The sequence below is a fragment of the Lepidochelys kempii genome, chromosome 2 (genome assembly GCF_965140265.1).
Source record: "Lepidochelys kempii isolate rLepKem1 chromosome 2, rLepKem1.hap2, whole genome shotgun sequence".
Taxonomy (NCBI): Eukaryota; Metazoa; Chordata; order Testudines; family Cheloniidae; genus Lepidochelys; species Lepidochelys kempii.
In genome coordinates, this window is record NC_133257.1 from 268,873,320 (window position 1) to 268,887,851 (window position 14,532).

Sequence of the window (14,532 nt, forward strand, 5' to 3'; positions counted from 1 at the left end):
ATGAGGAGACAAGATACTTTCAAAAGCTGGGAGGAGGGAGAGAAACAAAGGGTCTGGGTCTGTCTGTGTGATGCTTTTTCTGGGGACAGAACAGGAATGGAGTCTTAGAACGTTTAGTAAGTAATCTAGCTAGGTCTGTGTTAGATTATGATTTCTTTAAATGGCTGAGAAAATAGCTGTGCTGAATAGAATGAATATTCCTGTCTGTGTGTCTTTTTTGTAACTTAAGGTTTTGCCTAGAGGGATTCTCTGTGTTTTGAATCTAATTACCCTGTAAGGTATCTACCATCCTGATTTTACAGAGGTGATTCTTTTTTACTTCTATTAAAAGTCTTTTTGTATGGAAACTGAATGCTTTTTCATTGTTCCAAGATCCAAGGGTTTGGGTCTGTGGTCACCTATGCAAATTGGTGAGGATTTTTACCAAACCTTCCCCAGGAAGTGGGGTGCAAGGGTTGGGATGATTTTGGGGGGAAAGACGTTTCCAAACAACGCTTTCCCAGTAACCCAGATAAATGTCTGGTGGTGGCAGTGGAACTCCAAGGGCAAAGGGTAAAATAGTTTGTACCTTGGGGAAGTTTTAACCTAAGCTGGTAAAAGTAAGCTTAGGAGGTTTTCATGCAGGTCCCCACATCTGTACCCTAGAGTTCAGAGTGGGGAAGGAATCTTGACATGGTGGCAGAGTGGTGGGATTAACCTGAAATCCTTTTGAGATCAATATGAGATTTTTTGAACCAGAAAAACAGATTTTAAAAAGGAAATATTTTGTTTTTCCTTTGGGGCTGCTGGAAAGGAGGTCCAACTGAAAGCAGCTAGTTTTTTCTCTGCTTTGGGGCCAGAGCAGAGACAAAAGGGGATTATCTTTGTAAATTGCAGGTTTTCTTTGCCTGGAGGCAGAGTAGTTAACCTGCTGCAGGGAAATGCATAGTCTTCACAAACCTGAGGTTTTTTCCCCCCTAAAAGTAAATAGGGGGTTGTTCTACCCATTTGCCTGGAGACAAATGTGGTAGGGTTTTTTTTTTTAGGATTTTGATTTTTTTTTTTTTTACAAGGAGCACAGATTTGAAAAGGAATTTTTTTTTCCTTTGGGCTGCTGGAAAGCAGGTTTCCAAGTAGCTGGAGGTTTTTTTGCTTTGATTTGGGGCCAGAGCAGAGACAAAAGGGAATTGTCTTTTTCTGTAGGCTGACAATCACTATCAGAGAATAGGTATTCTATTCCAGCACAGCAAAATTTTACAAGCCAAGTTTTGTTTGTCTTATTTCTAAACCTCGGGTGTAAAGTTAGTTAAAAACAGAGAGGTTAGGATGACAGACTCCACGGCTCAACAAAAGCTGGAATTAGCCAGATTTCAGGCTGATGAAAAACAAAAGGAACATGAAAGACAGATAGAACTCATGCGGATGGAGAAGGAGGTACAGGAAGCTGCCCACAGGAGGGAAATGGAGGCAAGGAAGCATGTGGAGGAGGAGAAGGAAAAAGAGAGGAAGCATGAACTGGAGATGGAGAAGGTAAAGGCTCAGCAGAATATACCACCAAAGCCTAGCAATCCTTCTCCAGGTACCACTTCCCATCCCAGAAAGTTCCCCACCTACAAGGCAGGCGATGATACGGAGGCCTTCTTAGAAAACTTTGAAAGGGCCTGCCTTGGGTACAGCATCTCTACTTACCAATACATGGTAGAGCTGAGGCCGCAGTTCAGTGGACCCTTAGCTGAGGTGGCGGCTGAAATGCCTAAAGAACACATGAACAAGTATGAACTGTTTAAATCCAAGGCGAGAATCAGAATGGGGATAACACCCGAGCATTCTCATCGGAGGTTCAGAGCCCTAAGGTGGAAACTAGACGTGTCATTTACCCGACATGCCTACCACATTGTGAAACATTGGGATGCCTGGATATCAGGAGCAAGTGTTGAATCTCCAGTAAATTTGCCCTTCCTAATGCAAATGGAACAATTCTTAGAGGGTGTTCCTGAGGAAATAGAAAGATACATCCTAGATGGGAAGCCCAAAACTGTAATTGAGGCAGGAGAGATTGGAGCCAGATGGGTGGAGGTGGCAGAGAAGAAGAAAACTGGTCGCAGTTGGAGCAGAGACCAGAAGGGACAACCCCAGACCACACCCTATTACTGGGGGCCGGCCAAGGCCCCACCTACCTCCCAAAGAACCCTCCAGACACCTTATCGTCCCACCACTCTTCTCCAGCAACCCACCTCGCCCCAGTGACCTGTCAGCTTGATGATGTTTTAAATGTAACGAGCTGGGGCATGTAAAGGCCAGCTGCCCCAAGAACCCCAACAGATTACAGTTCATTGCACCGGAATCACACCAGAGGTCCGCAGGCCCAGATACCTCCCAGATACCCTTGGAGCGGAGGGAAACTGTGAGTGTGGGCGGGAAGAAGGTCACCTCGTGGAGGGACACCAGAGCACAAGTGTCAGCTATTCGTGCTTCCTTAGTGGACCCCAATTTAATCAACCCAGAGATCTAAGTGACGATTCAACCCTTCCAGTCCAACTCTTTCAATTTGCCTACAGCCAAGTTGCCTGTCCAATACCAGGGCTGGTCAGGAACGTGGACTTTTGCAGTCTATGATGATTATCCCATCCCCATGCTGTTGGGGGAAGACTTGACCAATCATGTGAAGCGGGCCAAGAGGGTGGGAATGGTCACCCGCAGCCAGGCTAAACAAGCCGTGAGGCCTAGCTCTGTTCCGGAAACTTCTATCAGGACCCGGTCAGAGGTGATGGACCCAGACCCCAGGCCAATGTCTGCAACAGCAGTAGTGGATCCAGTCCCAGAGACCTAGACGGAACCAGTCCCAGAACCGGAACTGGGAGAACAACCAGCACCAGACCCATTGCCAGCACTGAATCCAGTACTTGCAACCTCAACACCAGAGGGCACCACCGAACCTGAACCAGCAGCAGCCCATAACCCTACACAAGAGGCTCAGCCGGAGTCTGAACCCCAACATAGTGTCCCAGTGGAGAGCGGTTCACAGTCAATGGAAACAGCCCCATCCCCTACATCGCTTCCAGAGGGACCAAGCATAGGTCCACAATCCAATGAGGAACTGATGTCTCCAGCATCAAGGGAACAGTTCCAGACCGAACAGGAAGCAGATGAAAGCCTCCAGAGAGCTTGGATGGTGGCACAGAGCAACCCACCACCTCTCAGCTCTTCTAATCAATCCAGATTTGTTGCAGAAAGAGGACTTTTATACAAGGACTTTTATACAACACAGCAGGAGTTTGCCTGGGAGTTCGCCTGGAGTGAGCCCAGTGAGGCTTACATCTTGCCAACTTCTCTGAGGAAGCTCATAGTAAGAAGGTGATATGGAAGGGGGGGGTTCAGCTGTTGTGACCTACACTGGATGTGCCATGTTTGTCTCTCTTCTACGGGACAGAAGCGACTTTATGTGTACAAAGTGGAAGCTGGTCTCCATACTGGAAGAGAAGATTGAAGGTCTGGAGCAACAGATAACGTCCCTGCGTTGCATATGAGAAACGGAGGATTTTCTGGACAAAAGTCAGGATATGCTTCTACGGGCACAAAGCTCTAAAGATTTAGAGCAGGTTGCACAGCGGAGCCAAGAGGCCAGTGAAGAAGCTTGGCAACATGTGACCTCCAGAAGAAGAAGGGGGAATGTCCGGGTTCTAGCAATGTGGACACAGGTAACTAACCGCTTTCATGTTCTCTCCACAGGTACCATTGCGGAGAGTGGACCAGATGATATGTCTGGGGGGAGAAAGCAGAAGGAGACTCCGCTGGTTGGAAGGCATGAGATGCGCTGTCCTGAGATGGGGGGTTCCACGACCACCACTCCCAAGAGAAGGAGGCGGGTGGTGGTGGTCGGGGACTCTCTACTCCGGGGGACTGAGTTATCTATCTGCCGCCCTGACCGGGAAAACCGAGAAGTCTGCTGCTTGCCAGTAGCTAAGATTCGTGATGTGACGGAGAGACTGCCGAGACTCATCAAGCCCTCAGATCGCTACCCCTTCCTGCTTCTCCACGTGGGCACCAATGATACTGCCAAGAATGACCTTGAGCGGATCACTGTGGACTACGTGGCTCTGGGAAGAAGGATAAAGGAGTTTGAGGCGCAAGTGGTGTTCTCGTCCATCCTCCCCGTGGAAGGAAAAGGCCTGGGTAGGGACCGTCGAATAGTGGAAGTCAACAAATGGCTACGCAGGTGGTGTCGGAGAGAAGGCTTTGGATTCTTTGACCATGGGATGGTGTTCCATGAAGGAGGAGTGCTGGGCAAAGACGGGCTCCACCTTATGAAGAGAGGGAAGAGCATCTTTGCGAGCAGGCTGGCTAACCTAGTGAGGAGGGCTTTAAACTAGGTTCACCGGGGGAAGGAGACCAAAGCCCTGAGGTAAGTGGGAAAGAGGGATACCGGGAGGAAGCACAGGCAGGAATGTCTGTGAGGGGAGGGCTCCTGCCTCATACTGAGAATGAGGGGCAATCAGCAGGTTATCTCAAGTGCTTATATACGAATGCACAAAGCCTTGGAAACAAACAGGGAGAACTGGAGGTCCTGGTGATGTCAAGGAATTATGATGTGATTGGAATAACAGAGACTTGGTGGGATAACTCACATGACTGGAGTACTGTCATGGATGGTTATAAACTGTTCAGGAAAGACAGGCAGGGCAGAAAAGGTGGGGGAGTATAACTGTATGTAAGGGAGCAGTATGACTGCTCAGAGCTCCGGTACGAAACTGCAGAAAAACCTGAGTGTCTCTGGATTAAGTTTAGAAGTGTGAGCAACAGAAGTGATGTAGTGGTGGGAATCTGCTATAGACCACCGGACCAGGGGGATGAGGTGGATGAGGCTTTCTTCCGGCAGCTCACGGAAGCTACTAGATCACATGCACTGGTTCTCATGGGTGACTTTAATTTTCCTGATATCTGCTGGGAGAGTAATACAGCGGTGCATAGACAATCCAGGAAGTTTTTGGAAAGCATAGGGGACAATTTCCTGGTGCAAGTGCTAGAGGAGCCAACTAGGGGGGGAGCTTTTCTTGACCTGATGCTCACAAACCGGGAAGAATTAGTGGAGGAAGCAAAAGTGGATGGGAATCTGGGAGGCAGTGACCATGAGTTGGTTGAGTTCAGGATCCTGAGACAGGGAAGAAAGGTAAGCAGCAGGATACGGACCCTGGACTTCAGGAAAGCAGACTTCGACTCCCTCAGGGAGCGGATGGGTAGGATTCCCTGGGGGACTAACATGAAAGGGAAAGGTGTCCAGGAGAGCTGGCTGTATTTCAAGGAATCCCTGTTGAGGTTACAGGGACAAATCATCCCAATGTGTCGAAAGAATAGTAAATATGGCAGGCGACCAGCTTGGCTTAACGGTGAAATCCTAGCGGATCTTAAGCATAAAAAAGAAGCTTACAAGAAGTGGAAGGTTGGACATATGACCAGGGAAGAGTATAAAAATATTGCTCGGGCATGTAGGAATGAAATTAGGAGGGCCAAATCACTCCTGGAGCTGCAGCTAGCGAGAGATGTTAAGAGTAACAAGAAGGGTTTCTTCAGGTATGTTGGCAACAAGAAGAAAGCCAAGGAAAGTGTGGGCCCCTTAATGAATGAGGGAGGCAACCTAGTGACAGAGGATGTGGAAAAAGATAATGTACTCAATGCTTTTTTTGCCTCTGTCTTCACGAACAAGGTCAGCTCCCAGACTGCTGCGCCGGGCATCACAACATGGGGAACAGATGGCCAGCCCTCTGTGGAGAAAGAGGTGGTTAGGGACTATTTAGAAAAGCTGGATGTGCACAAGTCCATGGGGCCGGACGAGTTGCATCCGAGAGTGCTAAAGGAACTGGCGGCTGTGATTGCAGAGCCATTGGCCATTATCTTTGAAAACTCGTGGCGAACGGGGGAAGTCCCGGATGACTGGAAAAAGGCTAATGTAGTGCCAATCTTTAAAAAAGGGAAGAAGGAGGATCCTGGGAACTACAGGCCAGTGAGCCTCACTTCAGTCCCCCGAAAAATCATGGAGCAGGTCCTCAAAGAATCAATCCTGAAGCACTTAGAGGAGAGGAAAGTGATCAGGAACAGTCAGCATGGATTCACCAAGGGAAGGTCATGCCTGACTAATCTAATCACCTTCTATGATGAGATTACTGGTTCTGTGGATGAAGGGAAAGCAGTGGATGTATTGTATCTTGACTTTAGCAAAGCTTTTGACACGGTCTCCCACAGTATTCTTGTCAGCAAGCTAAAGAAGTATGGGCTGGATGAATGCACTATAAGGTGGGTTGAAAGTTGGCTAGATTGTCAGGCTCAACGGGTAGTGATCAATGGCTCCATGTCTAGTTGGCAGCCGGAGTCAAGTGGAGTGCCCCAGGGTCGGTCCTGGGGCCAGTTTTGTTCAATATCTTCATAAATGATCTGGAGGATGGTGTGGATTGCACTCTCAGAAAATTTGCAGATGATACTAAACTGGGAGGAGTGGTAGATACGCTGGAGGGCAGGGATAGGATACAAAGGGACCTAGACAATTTGGAGGATTGGGCCAAAAGAAATCTGATGAGGTTCAATAAGGATAAGTGCAGGGTCCTGCACTTAGGACGGAAGAACCCAATGCACAGCTACAGACTAGGGACCGAATGGCTAGGCAGCAGTTCTGCGGAAAAGGACCTAGGGGTGACAGTGGACAAGAAGCTGGATATGAGTCAACAGTGTGCCCTCGTTGCCAAGAAGGCTAACGGCAATTTGGGCTGTATAAGTCAGGGCATTCCCAGCAGATGACCTCCTGAGGTCCCTTCCAACCCTGATATTCTATGATTCTATGATTCTAAGGAAACTCTTTCTGGTGGACACCAGGAAGACTGGCATCCTCAGAGACAGTAGGTAGTTCCAACTAAATACTGGGCCAAGCTCTTGAGCTTAGCCCACGATCACCCTAGTGGCCATGCTGGGGTGAACAGGACTAAAGACCATTTAGGGGGGTCATTCCACTGGGAGGGAATGGGCAAGGATGTTTCTACCTATGTCCAGCCACTCCCCATCATTGAAGTTCCATTTCAGCGAGTAGCTGTGGATATTCTGGGTCCTTTTCTGAAAAAGACACCCAGAGGAGAGCAGTACATACTGACTTTCATGGATTTTGCCACCTGATGGCTGGAAGCAGTAGCTCTAAGCAACACCAGGGCTAAAAGTGTGTGTCAGGCACTAGCAGACATTTTTGCCAGGGTAGGTTGGCCCTCCGACATCCTCACAGATGCAGGGACTAATTTCCTGGCAGGAACTATGGAAAACCTTTGGGAAGCTTATGGGGTAAATCACTTGGTTGCCATTCCTTACCACCATCACACAAATGGCATGCTGGAAAAGTTTAATGGGACTTTGGGGGCCATGATACATAAATTTGTAAATGAGCACTCCAATGATTGGGACCTAATGTTGCAGCAGTTGCTCTTTGCCTACAGAGCTGTACCACATCCCAGGTTAGGGTTTTCCCCATTTGAAATTTTATATGGCCGTGAGGTTAAGGGGCCATTACAGTTGGTGAAGCAGCAATGGGAGGGATTTACACCTTCTCCAGGAACTAACATTCTGGACTTTGTAACCAACCTACAAAACACCCTCCGAACCTCTTTAGCCCTTGCTAAAGAAAACTTACAGGATGCTCAAAAAGAACAAAAAGCCTGGTATGATAAACATGCCAGAGAGCGCTCCTTCAAAGTAGGGGACCAGGTCATGGTCTTAAAGGCGCTCCAGGCCCATAAAATGGAAGCATCGTGGGAAGGGCAATTCACGGTCCAGGAGTGCCTGGGAGCCGTTAATTATCTCATAGCATTCCCCACCTTCAACTGAAAGCCTAAGGTGTACCATATTAATTCTCTAAAGCCCTTTTATTCCAGAGAATTAAAGGTTTGTCAGTTTACAGCCCAGCGAGGAGACGACACTGAGTGGCTTGAAGATGTCTACTACGAAGGGAAAAGTGCTGGTGGTGTGGAAGAGGTGAACCTCTCCATGACCCGTGGGCGTATGCAGTGACAGCAGATCAAGGAGCTGTGCACTAACTACATGCCGATGTTCTCAGCCACCCCAGGACTGACTGAACGGGCATATCACTCCATTGACACAGGTAATGCTCACCCAATTAAAGTCCAACCTTACCGGGTGTCTCCTCAAGCTAAAACGGCTATAGACCGGGAGATCCAGGATATGTTACAGATGGGTGAAATCCGCCCCTCTGGAAGTGCATGGGCATCTCCAGTGGTTCTAGTTCCCAAACCAGATGGGGAGATACGTTTTTGCATGGACTACCATAAGCTAAATGCTGTAACTCGCCCAGACAACTATTCAATGCCCCGCACAGATGAACTATTAGAGAAACTGGGACGGGTCCAGTTCATCTCTACCTTGGACTTAACCAAGGGGTACTGGCAGGTACCGCTAGATGAATCCGCCAAGGAAAGGTCAGCGTTCACCACACATGTCAGGCTGTATGAATTTAATGTACTCCCTTTCGGGCTGCGAAATGCACCCGCCACCTTCCAAAGACTTGTAGATAGTCTCCTAGCGGGATTAGGAGAATATGCAGTCTCCTACCTTGACGAAGTGTCCATATTTTCAGATTCCTGGGCAGAACACCTGGAACATCTACAAAAAGTCTTTGAGCGCATAAGGGAGGCAGGACTAACTGTTAAGGCTAAGAATTGTCAAATAGGCCTAAACAGAGTGACTTCCCTTGGACACCAGGTGGGTCAAGGAACTATCAGCCCCCTACAGGCCAAAGTGGATGCTATCCAAAAGTGGCCTGTCCCAAAGTCAAAGAAACAGGTTCAATCCTTCTTAGACTTGGCCGGTTATTACAGATGATTTGTACCGCAATACAGCCAAATCGCCGCCCCACTGACAGACCTAACCAAAAGGAAACAGCCAAATGCCGTTCAGTGGACCGAAGAGTTTCAGAAGGCCTCTAACCAGCTTAAAGCGACACTCATGTCTGACCCTGTACTAAGGGTCCCAGACTTTGACAAACTGTTCCTAATAACCACAGATGCGTCCGAGCGTGGTGTGGGAGCAGTTTTAATGCAGAAAGGACCTGATCAAGAATTCCACCCTGTAGTGTTTCTCAGCAAAAAACTGTCTGAGAGGGAAAGCAACTGGTCAGTCACTGAAAAAGAATGTTACGCCATTGTCTACGCTCTGGAAAAGCTACGCCCATATGTTTGGGGACGGCGTTTCCACCTGCAAACCGACCATGCTGCACTGAAGTGGCTTCACACCGTCAAGGAAACTAACAAAAAACTTCTTCGGTGAAGTTTAGCTCTCCAAGATTTTGATTTCCACATCCAACACATCTCAGGAGCTTCTAACAAAGTGGCTGATGCACTCTCCCGTGAAAGTTTCCCAGAATCAACTGGTTAAAATCATCCTTGAGATGTGGAAAATATTGTTAGTCTTTATGTAATTGGTAGTATATTTAGAGGTGCATGTGTCTTATTAACTCTGTCTTTTCCTAGAGCTCCAGGAAGAAATCCCAGCCAGGGTTTCACCCTAGCTGAGATTTGGGGGGTGTGTCATAAATATAAAGGGAAGGGTAAACCCCTTTAAAATCCCTCCTGGCCAGAGGAAAAATCCTCTCACCTGTAAAGGGTTAAGAAGCTAAAGGTAACCTCGCTGGCATCTGAGCAAAATGACCAATGAGGAGACAAGATATTTTCAAAAGTTGGGAGGAGGGAGAAAAACAAAGGGTCTGTGTCTGTATGCTGCTTTTGCCAGGGACAGAACAGGAATGGAGTCTTAGAACTTAGTAAGTAATCTAGCTAGGTCTGTGTTAGATTATGATTTCTTTAAATGGCTGAGAAAATAGCTGTGCTGAATAGAATGAATATTCCTGTCTGTGTGTCCTTTTTATAGCTTAAGGTTTTGTCCAGAGGGATTCTCTATGTTTTGAATCTAATTACCCTGTAAGGTATCTACCATCCTGATTTTACAGAGGTGATTCCTTTTTACTTCTATTAAAAGTCTTCTTGTAAGAAAACTGAATGCTTTTTCATTGTTCTAAGATCCAAGGGTTTTGGTCTGTGGTCACCTATGCAAATTGGTGAGGATTTTTACCAAACCTTCCCCAGGAAGTGGGGTGCAAGGGTTGGGATGATTTTGGGGGGAAAGACGTGTCCAAACTACGTTTTCTCAGGAACCCAGATAAAGTTTGGTGGTGGCAGTGGAAATCCAAGGGCAAAGGGTAAAATAATTTGTACCTTGGGGAAGTTTTAACCTAAGCTGGTAAAAGTAAGCTTAGGAGGTTTTCATGCAGGTCCCCACATTTGTACCCTGGAGTTCAGAGTGGGGAAGGAACCTTGACAGCTGCAGACACTGGAGGAAGAGTAATCGAGTGTTCTGTAAGTGAGACCGAAGCCCACAGGTGATATATTTACGTTAAGTTTGCTTACCATGTTTGAAATGAGTTTGTGTAACTGGTAAGTGAAGTGCCAGTTAGAGAGAGAGAGAGGATTTTCGGAGAACTCCTTTTGATGTTAGAGGGGACATGTTGTTCTCTCGGTACACAGCGGCAGAGGTTGTGCTATGGGCAACCTGGTTGTGATTCTATAGGTAAGACGGTGTTACAGATTTCAGTTGGCACGAACATGTAAACACACCTGGTCATTCTGGGCTGCTCAGGGAAAAATGAAAACCGGCAGGTTACAGTGGAAGAGGAGGTTGAATTTGCAGTTGCTCAGAATGGAGTTAGGAGGTTATTGTTTTTATAAGAAGGACTTACACCTACTCATTTGACAAATTGAGCAAGGCAGTGTCTCGCCTTGGCGTTAGTTTTCTCTGATACTAACATTACTTTCTAAAAATGGATGGGATTTGGTTTACCAGTTAATGAAAAAACATATGGTTGGGAATCACTTGTGTTTTATCTGTGTCACTTCTTCTGTTTTTGAGGGGGGAAAATAAGGTTTCCTGATAGCTGCAAATAAGCGCACCAAGCTGAACCCACTGCATTTAACATTACAGATCCACGGGTGAGAAGAAACCTCACAAAGAGCGAGGGCATGGGAGGATATGTTGGGAATGTGCATTATTTTTTGTTATCTGTGGGACACTGAAGTGAAAGCTTTATAGGAGTGTTGGAACGTGTAATTAACAGTGCTGTAGGCAATATGAAGGTGGCAAAGAATGCAGGAGACTTTTCCCTCAGCTTCCTTTCTCCATGCTTTCTAGGTGTTGTGTGTGTCAAGTGCATTGTGATGCAGCTTTAACTGTCACTAACTGTAGTTTTTGCTTGTGTTTAGTGTCTGTAACTCCATTTATAGTGGAGTAACTGAGAGCAGAATTTGGCTATAGCTACATGGTTAACGTTTACATCTGTTTTCAGTGGGAAGATGTATGAGGAGAAGTGTGTTTTAATAATCGCATGGGATTTGTCAATATTCACAATAAAGCTGTGGATGGGCCATTCAAAGTTCACTCATTCCTGCATTTCTGTGACTAATTAGCTCTGTCCTGAAATCAGAAGAATTTGCAAGTATTAAGGAGGTTTAGAGAGCTGAAGAATCCCACCTCAATATCACAGTGAAAATGTATCTTGCACATGCTGACATGAAAACAGCTCACTGAAGACTAGCCCACATAAGTGCCAGCCAAAATTGCTGCCCCTGAGGTCAGGGGCCCACCCGGCTGCTGCTGTGATGCTCCCCTGCAGGGCCCTGGCACCCCAGAAGAGGAGGGGAAGGAAAAAGAGTAGACAGAGCTATTGCTCTGCCCCTGCTCCCCCACCTCCATGGCCTGTTCAGATCCACAGGGAAGAATATGTCAGACCCCAGGAAGGTGTATAGCAGCTTCCACACAGTGGACTGAAGGGTTCCATGTGCCCTCTGACCTGTGAATCTCTTCAGTACCCCAGTCCTGGGCTGTGCCACAATCCAGCTCTCAATCCATTATATTATAAGACAAAAGTCTCATCAAGTTGGGCACTAGCTCACCTGTTTAATTACAAGAGTTCATCGCTGATATTCTGGCCCTCCCTGCTCTCTCGTCTATTGTTGGCTTAAACCCACTTGTCACATCTTGCCTCAAAATTATTCTGTGAGCTCTTCAGGGCAGGGATTGTATTTTACTATAGACGTATCCACAGCACTTAGCACAATGGGTCCCCTAGTTGCTACTCTAACTAGCACACAAAAATACTAGGTTTCAGAGTAGCAGCCGCGTTAGTCTGTATCTGCAAAAAGAAAAGGAGGACTTGTGGCACCTTAGAGACTAACAAATTTATTTGAGCATGAGCTTTCGTGAGCTACAGCTCACTTCATCAGATGCATTCTGTGGAAAATACAGTGGGGAGATTTCTATACACAGAGAACATGAAACAATGGGTGTTACCATACACACTGTAACGAGAGTGATCAGGTAAGGTGAGCTGTTAGCAGCAGGAGAGCGGGCATGGGTGGGGGAACCTTTTGTAGTGATAATCAAGGTGGGACATTTCCAGCAGCTGACAAGAACATCTGAGGAACAGCGGAGGGCGGGGGAGAATAAACATGGGGAAATAGTTTTACTTTGTGTAATGACCCATCCACTCCCAGTCTTTATTCAAGCCGAAGTTAATTATATCCAGTTTGCAAATTAATTCCAATTCAGCAGTCTCTCGTTGGAGTCTGTTTTTGAAGTTTTTTTGTTGAAGAATTGCCACTTCATCCTAGCCACTATGGATGTAGAAGCCCTCTACACCAACATTCCACACAAAGATGGACTACATGCCATCAGGAACAGTATTCCTGATAATGTCACTGCAAACCTGGTGGCTGAACTTTGTGACTTCATCCTCACCCATAACTATTTCATATTTGGGGACAATGTATACCTTCAAATCAGCGGCACTGCCATGGGTACCCGCATAGCCCCACAGTATGCCAACATTTTTACGACTGACTTAGAACAAGTCAGCTAATGCCCCTACTCTACTTGCGCTACATTGATGACATCTTCATCATCTGGACCCATGGAAAAGAAGCCCTGGAGGAATTCCACCATGATTTCAACAATTTCCATCCCACCATCAACCACAGCCTGGACCAGTCCACACAAGAGATCCATTTCCTGGACACTACGGTGCTAATAAGCAATGGTCATATAAACACCACCCTATACTGGAAACCTACTGACCGCTATTCCTACCTACATGCCTCCAGCTTTCATCCAGACCACACAACACGATCCATTGTCTACAGCCAAGCTCTACGATACAACCACATTTGCTCCAACTCCTCAGATAGAGACAAACACCTACAAGATCTCTATCAAGCATTCTTACAACTACAATACCCACCTGCTGAAGTGAAGAAACAGATTGACAGAGCCAGAAGAGTACCCAGAATTTGCCTACTACAGGACAGGCCCAACAAAGAAAATAACAGAACGCCACTAGCCCTCACCTTCAGCCCCCAACGAAAACCTCTCCAATGCATCATCAAGGATCTACAACCTATCCTGAAGGATGACCCATCACACTCACAGACCTTGGGAGACAGGCCAGTCCTTGCTTACAGACAGCCCCCCAGCCTGAAGAAAATATTTACCAACAACCACACACCACACAACAGAACCACTAACCCAGGAACCTATCCTTGCAACAAAGCCCATTGCCAACTGTGTCCACATATCTATTCAGGGGACACCATCACAGGGCCTAATCACATCAGCCACACTATCAGAGGCTCGTTCACCTGCACATCTACCAATGTGATATATGCCATCGTGTGCCAGCAATGCCCCTCTGCCATGTACATTGGACAAACTGGACAGTCACTATGTAAAAGAATAAATGGACACAAAACAGACATCAAGAATTATAACATTCAAAAACCATTCAGAGAACACTTCAATCTCTTTGGTCACTCGATTACAGACCTAAAAGTGGCAATTCTTCAACAAAAAAACTTCAGAAACAGACTTCAATGAGAGACTGCTGCATTGGAATTAATTTGCTAACTGGATACAATTAACTTAGGCTTGAATAAAGACTGGGAGTGGATGGGTCATTACACAAAATAAAACTATTTCCCCATGTTATTCCTCCCCCCGCCCCCGCTGTTCCTCAGACGTTCTTGTTAACTGCTGGAAATGGCCCACCTTGGTTATCACTACTAAAGGTTTTCTCCCCTCCCCCCCCCCCCCCCAGCTCTCCTGCTGTTAATAGCTCACCTTACCTGATCACTCTTGTTACAGTGTGTATGGAAACACCCACTGTTTCATGTTCTTTGTGTATATAAATCTCCTCACTGTATTTTCCACTGAATGCATCCGATGAAGTGAGCTGTAGCTCACAAAAGCTTATGCTCAGATAAATTGGTTAGTCTTTAAGGTGCCACAAGTCCTCCTATTTGAAAATACTTGTCATTCTCTACACAACCAGGAGAGGCTACTGGGCCTTTTGGAGGAGTAACTTTCGATTCTGTGCTTAGTGGTCAAGGCACTTGAGGCATTGTCTGTTTGGTCTCTTTGTTGTTTGTTTGTGTCTTGGGGAGGGCTGTGTAGCTAGATCCCTGAGCTGTT